We start from the raw sequence: 15,006 nt of genomic DNA, 5'->3' as shown, positions 1-15,006 counted from the left end.
ATAGTAGATAGCAGGTGTCTGGGCAGTTTTCATAAAGTTTTAATGCTGGCCGGGTTATAGATGGACAACCTATTTCAATAGGATGCAGAGCAAGCGTTCATTGAGCATATTGACTATCCTTGGTTTCAATGTCAACTGTACTATGTGCTCTGTAAGAAATAGGGTTTTGGGTTATTTGATGCTTCATGAAATACATAAAAATGCAATTATGCGCTGATTTACACAGAAAAAGTGGAGCGCTCCAACTGAGTGGTACCATAAATTACACAAACTGACATAACGCAAATAAAAAGACATTCTCAGATAGATAGATAGATAGATAGATAGATATAGATTGCATCTCCACTCAATCAGAGCACGCCACTTAGTTACCACAGTAAAAAAAACAAACAACAACAACAAAAAAAAAACAAATCGACCACGATCTGAATCTAAAATCTGTTGTCGCAAGAGTCAGTAGGCTACATGACGTGCATTAGCCCACTACTTTAAAGCATCGATTGAGAAAGACAAACACCTGATAAAAATAATTACAAATATGTTTGAGCCGCTTGCGGCTCACTTTTGCATGGCAGGTCAGTCTGGATGACGTGGCATACTGTCAGTGGTGGAACAGCTACGTGTTGTCACATGGAGCTTTCATTCATAATTCTATATAAAATTATGTGATATAAATATTTTATGGAGAAATCTCTCAGTCCCATTATGGTTTACAGCAGATATTTGTAGTTAAAGTAACTGAGAAGGTAAAACCTTTCGTTTCAGATTTTTTTTTTCTTCCAAAATAGCTTGGCCAGTGCCCCTGAAAGGAAAAGTGAAAAAAAAAAATAATTGCGAGCTATCTCGTATGTACTATCTCGTACGTACGAGATAAACTTAAACATTGGCCGTTTTATTTTTTTTTTCCACCTTGCCTTTCAGGGCTTCCGTATTTAATCATTAATAATTGATAAGATACAAAACAAGTATTTTTTCCCTCATTATTTTCTCATTTTAAGTTTTTATTTCCTTATTCAGCAAATGTCTCCGGCAGACAAAAAACAAAATTACACGAGGTGCCACGACTATTGATTAAATATCCATGAATACATTTTTAACTGGTTAAATTCTTAATGCAAAATCAATTAAAGATCAATCATTAACATTCTTTTTTGTTTTGTTTTGTTTTCCATCCTCATGTCCTGGTTTTCATTGGCTTGTTTGCTATCAACTTACTAGCTACAAAAATGCAGATGAAAGGTTTGGATATTAATTAAAATTGTACTCAGTACTCAGCTATGATTTTAAAAGTAACTAAGTAGATTACATGGCATAATGAATACTTAAGTACAAGTAAAAGTACAGACTTGAAAATCTACTCATAAAAGTACAAGTACCCCAAAAAACTACTTAATTACAGTAATCTGAGTATTTGTAATTAATTACTTCCACCTCTGTTAATAAATAATGAACTCGTGTTTCTCTCAGGAAAGTGAAGATGTCACCCAAAGAGAAGAGCAGAGAGCAGAGCCTTTCACATTAGCACAGGTGAGAAAAAACTAGTTTTATCCAACTCTCTCTCTCTCTCTCTCTCTCTCTTTCTCTTTCTTTTTCAGTCTCTTACTGTCAAACTACAAGTACCCACGTCTATCTCTCCCCCTCATTCTTTTATATTTTTAATAAATAATGGACTTGTGTTCCTCTCAGAACAGTGAAGATGCCACCCAAAGAGAAGAGCAGAACACAGAGCCTTTCACGTTAGCACAGGTGAGAAGAAACTAGTTTTATACAACTCTCTCTCACTCTGTCCCTCACTCTTACTGTTAAACTACAGCTACTATCTCTGTTGTTCATTTGTGTCATTCTTAGGAAAGTGATGAAGATGCTAGCCAGAGAGAAGAGCAGAGAGGAGAACCTGTCGCACTGGCACAGGTGAGACAAAACAACAGTACAGTCTTCTCCCTCTCTCTCCCTCTCTCCCTCTGTAATGAGCTGTTGATTTGTATCCTTCTCAGGAAAACAATGATGATACCAGCCAAAGACAAGAGCAAAGAGCAGAATCCTTTAACAATGGTACAGGTGAGGCAAAGTACAGTATGAGGTTAATTACATTTTTGAACATTAAATGTCAGATTGTCAGTTGACAAACCGTAACAAAATGCACACATACGGTTCATTGAACTGTACACGTTCTATTCATCCTCTTTTTTTCCTCATGTGTTGTTACTTGTGTTTATTTTTATGCTAAGTACAGTCAACCCAAATAAGATTAAGGTTTGATACAGTTCTGCTTTATTCAATCATTTTAGGACAGTGTCCCTCAAGTAGATGTCCACTCCCGTGGACTAACGGAAGGGCAAAGCATCATCTCGATTGTCTCCTTTGCACTGAGACACAACACTACAGGTGTATTGATGGAAGACCTGCTGAAACTGCTTAAGTTACATTCCGCTGGGACTAGTGCAGTTCCAACAAGCAAGTATTTTTTGGAGAAACCATTAGCTGGTATTGCTGATCAGTTTGAAAGGCATCATTACTGCAGAGTTTGTACTAAATACATTGGTTCTTCACAATCTCAAGAGGAAATTCTTAAATGTGTGTCATGTTCCTCATCCACAACAGTAGAAGCCAGTTTACAGAAAGGACATTTTTTTTTATTAGTATTCCATTAAAGGATCAGCTGAAAGATATTCTTGAGAACCAAGGCATGCATGAGCTCTGTTTTCATGCTGATGACAGTAGAAGGGATTTAATAAAGGACACATGTGATGGCACTTTATATCAGACCTTAAAATCAAACAGTGAAGATGATTTCCTATCCCTTACATTCAACTGTGATGGTGTACCAGTCTTTCAGTCCTCTAAATTCAGTATTTGGCCAATACTGTGTTGTGTTAATGAGATACCCCCTGAGAGTAGAGATAAACATGTACTTTTATGTGCTTTATGGTTTGGATCCAAAAAGCCAGACATGTTGTGCTTCTTCAAACCATTTGTTGAGGAGTGTGTCAGTCTTTCTCAAGTTGGTTTTGAGTGGCAGCACCCTAGTGATCAGTCATTGAAACACATTAAAGTGCACACATTGTGCTGTGTGTGTGATGCAGTAGCAAGGCCGTTGCTACAGAATTTTAAGCAGTTTAATGGTGAATATGGGTGTGGAGTCTGCCTTTACCCTGGGGTGCAAACAAGGAAAGGAAAAGGAAACACAAGGGTTTACACATGTCCTGATGAAAAGCCAAGTGACAGAAATCATAAAACCACAGTAAAAACAGGACAAATTGCTGAAAGAGAAGGGAAGACTGTATTGGGCATAAAGGGCCCATCTGCCCTAGCCGATTTACCAATGTTTGATCTAATCAACGGGATGGTCCCTGACTACATGCACTGTGTGTTGCTTGGTGTGTGCAGATACATGGCGACTTTATGGATGGATTCTAAGAGCATTTCTGAGCCATGGTATATTGGTGCCCAAACAGCAGTCATGGACAGACATCTCTTGTCAATAAAACTTCCAGGTATTGTTGCTCGAGTTCTCTAACAGAACGCAAGTTCTGGAAAGCCCACGAGTGGCAACACTGGCTTTTGTACTATAGTTTGCCAGTTCTGAAAGGCATACTTCCACAGAAGTATCACTCTCATTGGGCATTGTTGATAGAGGGCATAAGCATTCTGTTGGGGTCTGCATTAAATGCAGAATAAACTGATAAGTCACGCACATGAGGCATTAGTGTACTTTGTTGGAGGTGTGCAGTCCCTGTATGGGGAAGAGCACATGACATTCAATGTTCATTCACTTCTGCATTTAAGCAAAAGTGTTGTGCACTGGGGTCCTTTGTGGGCTCACTCAGCCTTCATGTTTGAAGATTTCAATGGGTACCTCCTGAAACAAGTAAAAAGTAGTCAAGCTGTACCACAAGAAATATGCAAACGAGTGGCGTTAAACCATGCTTTTCCCCATTTAGCAAAGCAGTTCTTAACAAATGCACCTGCAGAAGTTAAAGATTTCTGCAATGACAAAATGCATATGTATTCTTATGTGAGACATTTTGCACTGCATGTTATTCTAATCTTGTGCAAAATTAAAAGTCTTTCTATAGCAAGAAAGGAATGAATGAGTCTTTGAATATTTGCTGTGTGACTACAAAATCATTTTGCTAATTTTATTAACCACAGTCCTAAAATCTTAAATAACAAATATTACCCATGTAGTAATTTTAGGAAAATGCATTAGTTGAGAAAGAATGAGCTACCTGGTTTTGAGAAAATGCTAACCTTTGCAAAATATTAACCTTCCAATGTTATTATGTGTCAAACCCTGTTTTTTAGTCATCTTGTGCTTTTCCATGAAATTGTATTGTAAGATTATGCTGTTTTTTAATTTGTATGTCTTATATATGTGGCACCTCGCATAAGTCTTGTAGGTGTTCCATGATAAATATAAGATTTTAGTTTCACTGATAGTTGTCCAGCTCATATAAGTTTGATATTACACATATCTACTAAGGATATTGTATGTGGAATTACTATCATATACTGTTCTTATAAGTTCCCAAATCACACAAGTTTCATATTGTACAACTTTACTAAGGATCTTATATCTGGTTTGACTGTCTTATGTATAACTTACAAGTTTCAGATAAAAGAGACAAAAACTTTATAAAATTTATCTATATCTTTTCCTTATGGGAAGTCACCTCGTAAGTGTGGTGAAAGACATGAATAACATGTCTTTTGTAGATGGTAGAAAGTTCCGGGATAGCGAGATATACAAGAAGGTGAGCGAAAAGTTACGCGAAGCAGGGTTTGTACGAACGCTGAAATGACGTGCATTGCATCATGACGTCCTCTGTGCATCGACACGTCATGCATCGCTGTTTTGATCGGGATATCCCAATTGATTACAATTACCATGTATACAGGAATAACCCTGTTTGCTCACGCATGTAAACAGGTTATTCCGAATGTTTCAGAAACCAGAATATTGACCATATCCTGAATATTGACTGCATGTAAACGTAGTCATAGACAGTAGCTCTGAGGGAAAAAGAGGTTCCTGCAGTTCAGGTGATGTTCCAGGGGCAGACTTACCCCTCCCTCTATGGGCACCAACTGGTGTCCGACCAGGATATGCAGCATGGAACTTATAAATAAGGAAGGAATCAAGAATTTGTTTGCCAGGTACCCAGAAGTGCTCCCCATGCCCATGTCCCTCCTAGTTCACAAAATACTGCAAGTCGTGGCCTTTGTGATGCACCTCCAGGAGCAATTTAGGCACGATGGTCATTTATTATGAGGGATACTGGAGGAGCTGCAGTTGGAGGCGACATGTACTGGAGCAGACCAGTTTACTCAGGGAAACAGTGGGTTGAATTGAGAGAGGCCGGAAGTTTCAGACTCACAGCAGAGGGATTGATGATGTTTTCAATTTCAAAAGGACCAATGTACTGAGGGGAGAATTTCTTAGATTCCACTTTCACAGGGAGATCTTTAGAAGAGAGTCATATCTTTTTGCCAGGGATATAAGTCAAGTCAGGGTCGCAGTGACAATTGGCCAGGGACTGGGACCAGGACCTGCACACCTGTCTCCACTCAGGCAATCACACACCACACAGACACAAGGAGAAAGAGAGACAGAGCAGCTCTGAGTGAGATAAGAGGTGACTGCAGTTCAGGTTATGCTGCAGGAAAAGTTGTAATTCTATGGGATTTCTACAAGACATGACAACTGTGTGTAGACTAAACCACAGATGTAGCTGAAAGTATTTAGAAGATGCAGCAATGGTATTCCAAGGCTACATGATTTTGTTTTACTCAACTTGGGTTTAAGCCATTTAATCTTAAACTACAGTTTATTTAATGAGAGCAATAACTGCATAAATGTTTGTCATTGTCACCAAAATGTGCTTTTTTTTTGTAACAGACACACACACACACACACACACACACACACACACACACACACACATTGTTTTCCTGATAGAATTCTGTTTCTGTTGTGTTGCATTTTCAGTTGCAAACAAAAACAAAAACAGGCAAGCTGGATGAATTCATTTACCATCTGTATGTGTGTGTGCGCATGTGTGCTTGTATGTGTTAATCCCTTCAGTTTTCCTTTGTCGTGTGAGAGAGTAATTAATCAGATCTGAAATGAGATTCTGGAATTAAAATCATTGTGTGTGTGTGTGTGTGTGTGTGTGTGTGTGTGTGTGTGTGTGTCACTAGTTTAGCTCTAATGAATTCTGACAGACAAATTATATCAGTATCCTCCTCATTTCTCGGCTGCATCTCCTTTCTGTTCTTTCTCTCAGCCTTCTTTGTTTCTGTTTTTCTTTCTTTTCTTCCTATATCTTTGTCTTCCTCTATCAGTATCTGTGTTGTTTGACAAAAAGACTGAATAAATCTTTGTAACCCTGAAATATTCAGCTGATCTGGTTTTATTTGCTGCTTATGCTAAGTTCACAGTTTAGCAGGAGGTTCACACAGGTTCACAGGAGCAGGAATTTATCTTCACTCTGACTTTATTTTTCATTGATAATGAAATATTTCCCATTGTTTCTGTGAAAAAAACATAATTGCATGTATTCTGACAGGGAGTGATTACATTGTACATATGATATGGAAGGTGGGATGACCTCATCACAGATCCCTTTTACACTTTATTGTAAAACATGTTTAGTTCCACAGACTTGCTGCTTGAAGTCTGATGCAATCCCAGCTACAACCTGTTTGCACCTGTGTTATCACAGTTGATGACATACACAAACACATTGTGTTGCCTCAGGTACATCAGTATTGATCAGCTTGTATTGAGCTGTGAAATTTATTTTTATTTTATGACATTCATTTGTCTGTCAATAACCTGAAATACACTATTTTACTCACACTGACATAAGATGACAGTAATGTCATGCTCTCACTGCACCATATTTGGGCTTATATGTATGGGGCTGAAGAGTCACTTTACATTTTGCCGTTGAAAATAACATTTGACATTGACATTTGACACAGCTGGCCCTTGTGCAGTCAGAACAACCTGAAGCTGAACACTCACAAAACTGTGTAGATGATAGTGGATTTCAGAAGAAGCCCCTTAACACTACCCCCTTTCACCATCTTCAACAACACTGTTTCCACTGTGAAGACCTTCTGTGATCCACTATCTCCCAGGACCTAAGGTGGACATCAAACGTAGCCTCAATTATCAGGAGGGTTAGCAACAGAGGATGTATTTCCTGCAACAGCCTGGAAAGTTCAACCTGCCTCAACAGCTGCTAATCCAGTTCAACACAGGAATAATCCAGTCTGTTCTATGCACATCCATCATCGTCTGGTTTGGGTCTGCCATCAAACAGGACAAGAACAGACTGCCTATAGACTATAAGGACTGCCAACCCGCCCTCAGTTACGCCAATGAGATTCCCTGAATCAGATGTCATTGTCTCAACTAAAGCAACACACATGTAATAAAACAGTTCTGTGGGTTGTTAATGCAGGGCCATTTTCCGTTTTCAGCCTGATCAGCCACTGAAAGGTCACAGACTCAAGTTACGTTATCTGGTGATGTAATAAATCATGATGTTTGACAGCACATAAATCCAAAACATAACCACGTGACCTTCCACTCCACTTTCTTAAAAGCTACATTTCTTAATGTTAAGAAATGCTACAGCAAAAACTCCCTCTGTCCCCACTTAGACTCTAATTAAAAATCTGCTTCTTGTTGCAATGCAATTAAAACAAAACAGAGGGCTTTTCTAAGCAGTGTGACAGTGAAACACGTCACGTTGTCACAATCCAAGAATAGTGTTTAATTTCCATGTGGAAACTGGGCTAATTGGCTGTCAGTTAGCAAAAAGAGAGCTGCCGGATCCACTCCCTGTTTCTTTTAGAGAGATTAGCAAACAGCATGTTCATACTGCAGCAGGGGACAAAACAACACACACAGCTGATACTGAAACTCAGCAAGTAGTGAGTAAGAGAAATGTTGAGGAAAATTCAATTTTTAAATTATTATAGGAAATTAAAATAGTCACTGACTGAAGTCTTTACCTGCCAGTTACAGGTCTCAGTACAGAGAGATTTAAAGGGCCATATCTGAAGACCCAGTGAGTATTTAGACAGTGCCAAAAATATTAAACTATGTGGCTATTATTTCCTGCATTTACAGTACATACACTTACTGTGTATTAATCCAGCAAAAAACACATTAAGTGGATATCATGGTGATCCAACAAAGTCAAAGTTTGTATCTATCACCATCTACAAACAAGTTGCAGTGTTATAATGGGTAAAAGATATGATAAGACTTTATTGATCCCACACTGGGGAAATTAAGTCATTACAGCAAGCAAGCATTTAAAAAGCAAAAACAGTGGCTGTTAGTCACTGTATCCAGAGCTTACGCTTCAGATGATGAGACTGATCTATCATTAATTCATTAATTCTTATCAAATCAGCATTAAAAGACTTGTACTACACTGCACACTTGTGTAGCTGGCCTTCTTTCACGAACGTGTTGACGTGCTGAGGAAAGCATATCATCCCACTTCCTGTTTACAGTTGCTGTGTTAGTAGGTACGTCTGTCGCTCTTGCTCGTCTGTCTTTTGTTCTAGTGGCTTATTACCCACTATTTAAAGTAGGTTTTGGCCTCCTCCTCCTCCTCCTCTGGTAGCTGGTTTCTGTCTGGGCTTGTGATTTTCCCATCTTGTTTTCTGTATTTATTTTACTTTCCTTAAACTTGAAAGTTTTAATTTTTGGCTGAATTGGACATCTAAAGACATATTTTATGGACAAATATTTAAAAGTTGTGGATGACCCTTGCGACCTCTGATATTTCACAGATACAATCTGCTCTGGCCTACTGACAGAAAAAGCCTGCTGCGGCCTACCAACAGAAAAAGCCTGCTGGCAGCTAAAGCTAACTAACTAGCACCAAGATGCCTCCTTTCTCCACAGATGACCTCTACAAACTTCTGCAGCAGGTTACAGTGTTGAAAACTTAAGTTCAGCGTCTGGAAATAAACGCAGAACTGAATGGACCTTGTGGAAATGACAGCACTGCCACTGACTCAAAACAGCGGACTGGAGAATGCTAACATCCAGCTAATTAGCTCTGATACAGCTGCCACGAAACTAAAGGGCTGTGTACCGGGTAATAAATCTGCCAGTATTAGTCCTCCCTGGAATGCTCTCGGGGCAAAGCCCAAGAGTAAATCAGCTGATATGGGGAGACGTCCAACAGGTAGAACCCAGCGCCCAGAGATCTGTGATGCGACAGGCTGGCCTGCGTTATCATCCTCCTCAACACCTGTGCAGAGTAAGACACAGCTGTGGATAAAAGCTAAAGGGAAGATGAGCAACAAAGCTCCCAAACCAGCTAGTGTGCAGTTACAAAATCAGTTTGCTCCACTACTGCAGGACCCTGGATCTCCAACTGAAAACCTGGATAACTCCTCGGACTCACAGAGAAGGGTAAGGCCTGACAGGAAGTCAGAAGCTAGAAAGCTACAAGGAAAGCTACTGACTGGTCCTGAGACTCTGGTTTGTTGGTGATTCTGCTATTAAAGACGTGGGAAGCATGTACAACAGAAACACAAAAGTATTGTGCTTTCCTGATGATACGGTCTCCAACATGACCGACAGAATCCTCAGTACTGTTGCAGAAATTCCAACTTTGAAATACCTTGTACTGCACACAGGGGCAAATGATATTGCGAAACGACAATCTGAAGTGCTCAAACGAGATTTAGATAAACTGCTAAATGCAGTGAGCTCTCTGAATGCTGAGGTCTTCTTCAGTGGGCCTTTACCACCAGGAGGAGGAGGAGAGAGATTCAGCAGATTATTGGCAGTAAACAGATGGCTTTCAACTGCATGTGATGTCCACTCAGTGCATTTTATTGACAATTTCAACTTTTTCTGGGACCGCAGACATTTTTTCAAAGGAGACGGACTTTCCCTAAACAAGTCAGGAGTAAAACTTTTTGCCTCCAACCTATCTTTCTTCCTGCTTAACACTGTTCCCACTCCCAAGGACAAGAGACAAGAGGAATCCAAACAAAAGCAGCAAACGCCAAAACATGAAGGAGAACCAACTCTCCCCCCGCCTGTATGCTCTAACCATGAAGGATGCCAGAGCAAAAAAGGGGATTCCTCATGTCCTCCACCAGGGGCCACTGCTTGTGAGGATTCACCGACTCCAACCACTAAAACTCCACCTAGGTCACCATCTCCAACCACTAAAACTCCACCTAGGTCACCATCTCCAACTGCCCAAACTCCACCTCCACCCCCTCCACGGCCTGATCTGAACCTACTCCAGTCTCCTAGTAAGAGCCCAGCACAGCCACCTATTTGTGTTGGTAACTGATGTGTTCCAGGTCCAGCTTTTAAGGCAAATGTTATGCCTGACTTTTCCAAGGAAAAGCCAGGGCCCATTGTGCCGGAAGCTTCATTGATTCATGTCTCAATAGGTAGGAGGAGAAGATCAGCCCATCTCTCCATAAACATCACATCATCGAATTTAACATGTATTCCACGTCAGCCACAGTATGTTCTAAAACATGGGGATGTTGGACTTTTTAGCACATTTAAGTTAGCTCTTTTAAATGCTAGGTCTTTGGCAGGCAAATCATTCTTAATTACTGACTTTATCATCAAGCACAAGCTTGATTTTATGTTTTTAACTGAAACTTGGTTAGGACAAGATAACAGCGCAGCAGTTCTCAATGAGTCAGCCCCTCCGAATTTCAGTTTCATAAGTGAAGTAAGAATGCATAAGAGAGGAGGTGGTGTTTAATGATAGTATTCAATTCAGTAGAGTCTCTTATGGTCACTTTGAATCTTTTGAATATGTTGCCATTCAATCAAAGTCTCCCTGTCGATCAGTCTTCGCAACCATCTACAAGCCTCCAAAATACAATGCAAAGTTTTCCGATGAGTTTGCCAATCTACTGTCTGTTGTTTGTATTGATTTTGACTGTGTTGTGTTAGTGGGTCACTTCAACATTCATGTTGATAATCTCAAAGATGGATGTGCTAAAGAACTTTTAAACATCCTGGATCATTTTGGCCTCTCTCAGCACGTAACACATTCAACACATAACAAAGGGCATATATTAGATTTGGTTATTTCCAAAGGGCTTAATATGTTAGGTTGTGGTGACGAATGTTGCTCTTTCTGATCATTACTGTGTGTCATTTAAAATGGCCACACCTGATATTCTTAACAAAAGTGGAACAGAGATAATCAAAAAGCGTTATATTAATGATAACACCTGTGCAGTCTTCACTCAGTCTTTTACACCATCACCAACACTGCCCTCAGCTTCAACTGATGACCTTGTAAATAGTTTCAGTTCCAAAGTTATGACTATTATTGACTCCATCGCCCCAGTTAAGACAAAAGTTTTATCAGGAAGGAAAAAGACACCTTGGAGAAACACCACACTGGTCAAAGTCCAGAAAAGAGTCTGCAGACAGGCAGCGCGCAAGTGGCGAAAAACAAAACTCCAGGTTCATTATGAGATTTACAAAAACAGTCTCCACACCTATAACCATGAACTAAAGAAGGCAAGGCAAGCATTCTTCTCAGAGATTATCAACAGAAACTGTAATAATGCCCGCACTTGTTTTCTGTTGTGGATAGACTGACAAACCCGACAGCATCAGTCCCTCCTGCGCTGCTATCCAGTCATGCAATGAATTTGCAGCCTTTTTTACAGATAAAATTTCAAGGATAAGACAAACAGTGTGCAGCTCCAGCTCAGTCAACATGATAAGTCCATCTGTGCCTTCTTGTTCTCCAGTTAATCTAGCACATTTTAACCTTCTAGATCATACAAGGCTGACAGAAACTGTATCACAGTTAAAATCCACAACATGCTGCCTTGATACTCTGCCAACAAACTTTTTTAAAAATGTCTTTAATTGCATAGCTCCAGATGTGTTGCAGATAATAAATAATTCTCTTCAGTCTGGTCACTTTCCCCAGGCCTTGAAAACTGCAGTAATAAAACCTCTCCTAAAAAAGACTAATCTGGATGCTTCAACGATAAGCAACTACAGGCCAATATCAAATCTTCCCTTTTTAGGAAAAATTATTGAAAGGGTTGTTTTTCAACAAATGCATGCTTTCATGATGCAGAACAATCTTTTTAATGCATTTCAGTCTGGATTTCATCCACACCACAGCACTGAGACTGTACTTATCAAAGTTTTAAATGACATACATCTGAATAATGACGCTTCCAAAACCTCAGTCTTAGTATTATTAGATCTCAGTGCTGCCTTTGATACAGTTGATCATGACATACTTCTTGACAGACTGGAAAAGTGGGTGGGATTTACTGGCACTGTACTACACTGGTTCAAATCTTACTTCCAAGATAGAGACTACTTTGTGTCTATTGGTGAGCATGTGTCTGAACGAAAAAAGATGATGTGTGGGGTGCCACATGGGTCCATTCTCGGACCACTTCTTTTCAATATCTACATGTTGCCCCTAGCTCAGATTATGGAGCATCATGATATTTCTTATCATAATTATGCAGATGATACACAACTTTATATTTCTGTGTCATCACATGACTACAGTCCCTTACTTTCACTGAGTGAGTGTATTCATCAAATCAATGAGTGGATGTGCCAGAATTTTCTTCAGCTTAATGCAGATAAGACAGAAGTGATTATATTTGGCCCCAAAAATGAAAGGTCAAAGATCAGTGCTCACCTTAATGCCATGTCACTGACAACAACAGATAAAGCCAGAAATCTTGGTGTAATTATTGATTCTGACCTGAATTTTAACAACCATTTAAAGCTCATTACCAAATCAGCCTACTACCACCTGAAAAATATAACCAGAATTAAGGGATGTCTGTCCAAAGAAGACATGGAAAAACTGGTTCATGCATTTATTTTCAGTAGGTTGGAGTATTGCAATGGAGTCTTTACTGGCCTAAACAAAAAATCAATTTGGCAACTACAGCTGATTCAAAATGCTGCTGCACGAGTCCTTACAAACACCAGAAAAATGGACCATATCACACCTGTCCTCAGATCACTACATTGGATTCCTGTGAGTCAAAGAATAGACTTTAAAATCTTACTGTTGGTCTACAAAGCATTAAATGGTCTAGGACCGAAATATATTTTAGATTTATTAACTCCATATGAAGTATCCAGACCTCTTAGGTCATCAGGGACAGGTCTATTGTGTGTTCCCAGAATGAGAACCAAACAAAGTGAAGCAGCTTTCAGTTATTATGCTCCTCACTTGTGGAACACTCTCCCTGCACACCTGAGGTCTGCACCAACTGTCAGCTCATTTCAATCAGGGTTGAAAACATTAGTATTTGCTACAGCTTTTACTTAAAGTAAATATATTTGCTCAATGACTTTAATCATTCTTAATGCTAAATTATTGTCTTTTACTGGCTCCTGTTTTTAATTTGCCTTTAATTGTATTTTATTTTATTTTATTTTTTTATTCTCTTCTAATCTCTTTCTTTCTTTCTTTGAAATGTATGATTTTAATGTACTTTTATGCTTCTGTAAAGCACTTTGAATTGCCTGGTGTATGAATTGTGCTATACAAATAAATTTGCCTTGCCTTGCCTTGCCATTAGTTCTGCTCAAGCATCCATAAGTCTGTCTATTTAGCAACCATTAATTTTATTCATCTACACACTTGTCTGCTCTGCTAGCTACACCAGTTTAGCCTTGCAGCTAGCGACGGCTGTCCCTCTCCAGCACTCTCCTGCTTGGTGTGTCAGATGTTTAACTACTCTTCTGCCTCCTGTAGCAATACTGGTAGCTAGCCAGGCCCCCAGAGCCGGTGCAGACCGACCAAGTGCAGCTCCGGCTAGCTATCCCTCGACAGCTCCCAAGCAGCCGGGAAACCAGGGAGGCTGGGTGACTGTTCGAAGGAAGCATAGTCCTGGGCTGAAGCCCACGGGTCACCACCAACCACTTCATGTTTCTAACAGGTTCTCCCCACTCAGGGACACACCCCCTGAGAAACCAGCTCTGATTATTGGCAGCTCCATTTTGAGAAACGTGAAGTTAGCGACACCAGCGACCATAGTCAAATGCCTGCCGGGGGCCAGAGCGGACAACATCGAATCAAATTTGAAACTGCATGCTAAGGATAAGCATAAATACAGTAAGATTGTTATTCACGTCGGCGGTGATGACATCCGGTTACGCCAATCGGAGGTCACTAAAATTAATGTGGAATCGGTGTGTACATAAAGACGATGTTGGACTCCATAGTTTTCTCTGGACCCCTGCCAAATCTGACCAGTGATGACATGTTTAGCCGCATGTCATCATTCAATTGCTGGCTGTCAAGGTGGTGTCCAGCAAACGGTGTGGGCTTCATTGATAACTGGCAGACTTTCTGGGGAAGACCTGATCTGATAAGGAGGAACAGCATCCATTCCACTTTGGATGGAGCAGCTCTCATCTCTAGAAATCTGACTGATTTTATGTATGAACCTAACCCCTGACTCTCCGAGGTGAGACCAGGAGGCAGAACTGAACTCTGAGCTTCCATTAGAGCAGCTACCTACCCAACAACCCATAGAGACTGTGTCTGTCCCCCGGCCACGTAAACTAAGTAAACCAAAAGTACAGAGAAGAGGAGTTAAACAGAAAAATCTAATGAAATCTAATGAAAACAACCACTACAATAGCACAATAAGATAGGGGAATCAAATGTGGACTCCTTAACATCAGATCTCTGTCCTCTAAAGCTGTTTCAGTAAATGAGTTCATATCAGACCATAATATTGATTTATTTTGTCTGACTGAAACCTGGCTGTGTCATGAAGAGTATGTAAGCCTAAATGAAGCTACTCCTCCAAGCCATATTAATACTCACATTCTTCGAGGCAGTGGCCGAGGAGGTGGAGTTGCAGCTATTTTTGACTCAGGTCTTTCAATCAACCCTAAACCTAAACTCAACTATAACTCATTTAAAAGCCTTCTTCTCACTCTTTCACATGAAAAATGGAAAACAGTGC

At 40.0% G+C, this 15,006-nt stretch overlaps 1 pseudogene; it reads left to right on the top strand.

The window, feature by feature from the left end:
* The first annotated feature begins 1,446 nt into the window (after nucleotides 1-1,446).
* On the top strand, nucleotides 1,447-14,490 carry LOC143338342 (uncharacterized; annotated as a pseudogene).
* The last annotated feature ends 516 nt before the right edge of the window (nucleotides 14,491-15,006 follow it).

The sequence above is a fragment of the Chaetodon auriga genome, chromosome 19 (genome assembly GCF_051107435.1).
Source record: "Chaetodon auriga isolate fChaAug3 chromosome 19, fChaAug3.hap1, whole genome shotgun sequence".
NCBI lineage: Eukaryota > Metazoa > Chordata > Actinopteri > Chaetodontiformes > Chaetodontidae > Chaetodon > Chaetodon auriga.
The sequence above is the reverse complement of the archived record's forward strand: the minus strand, read 5'-3'. Positions and strand labels throughout refer to the sequence as shown.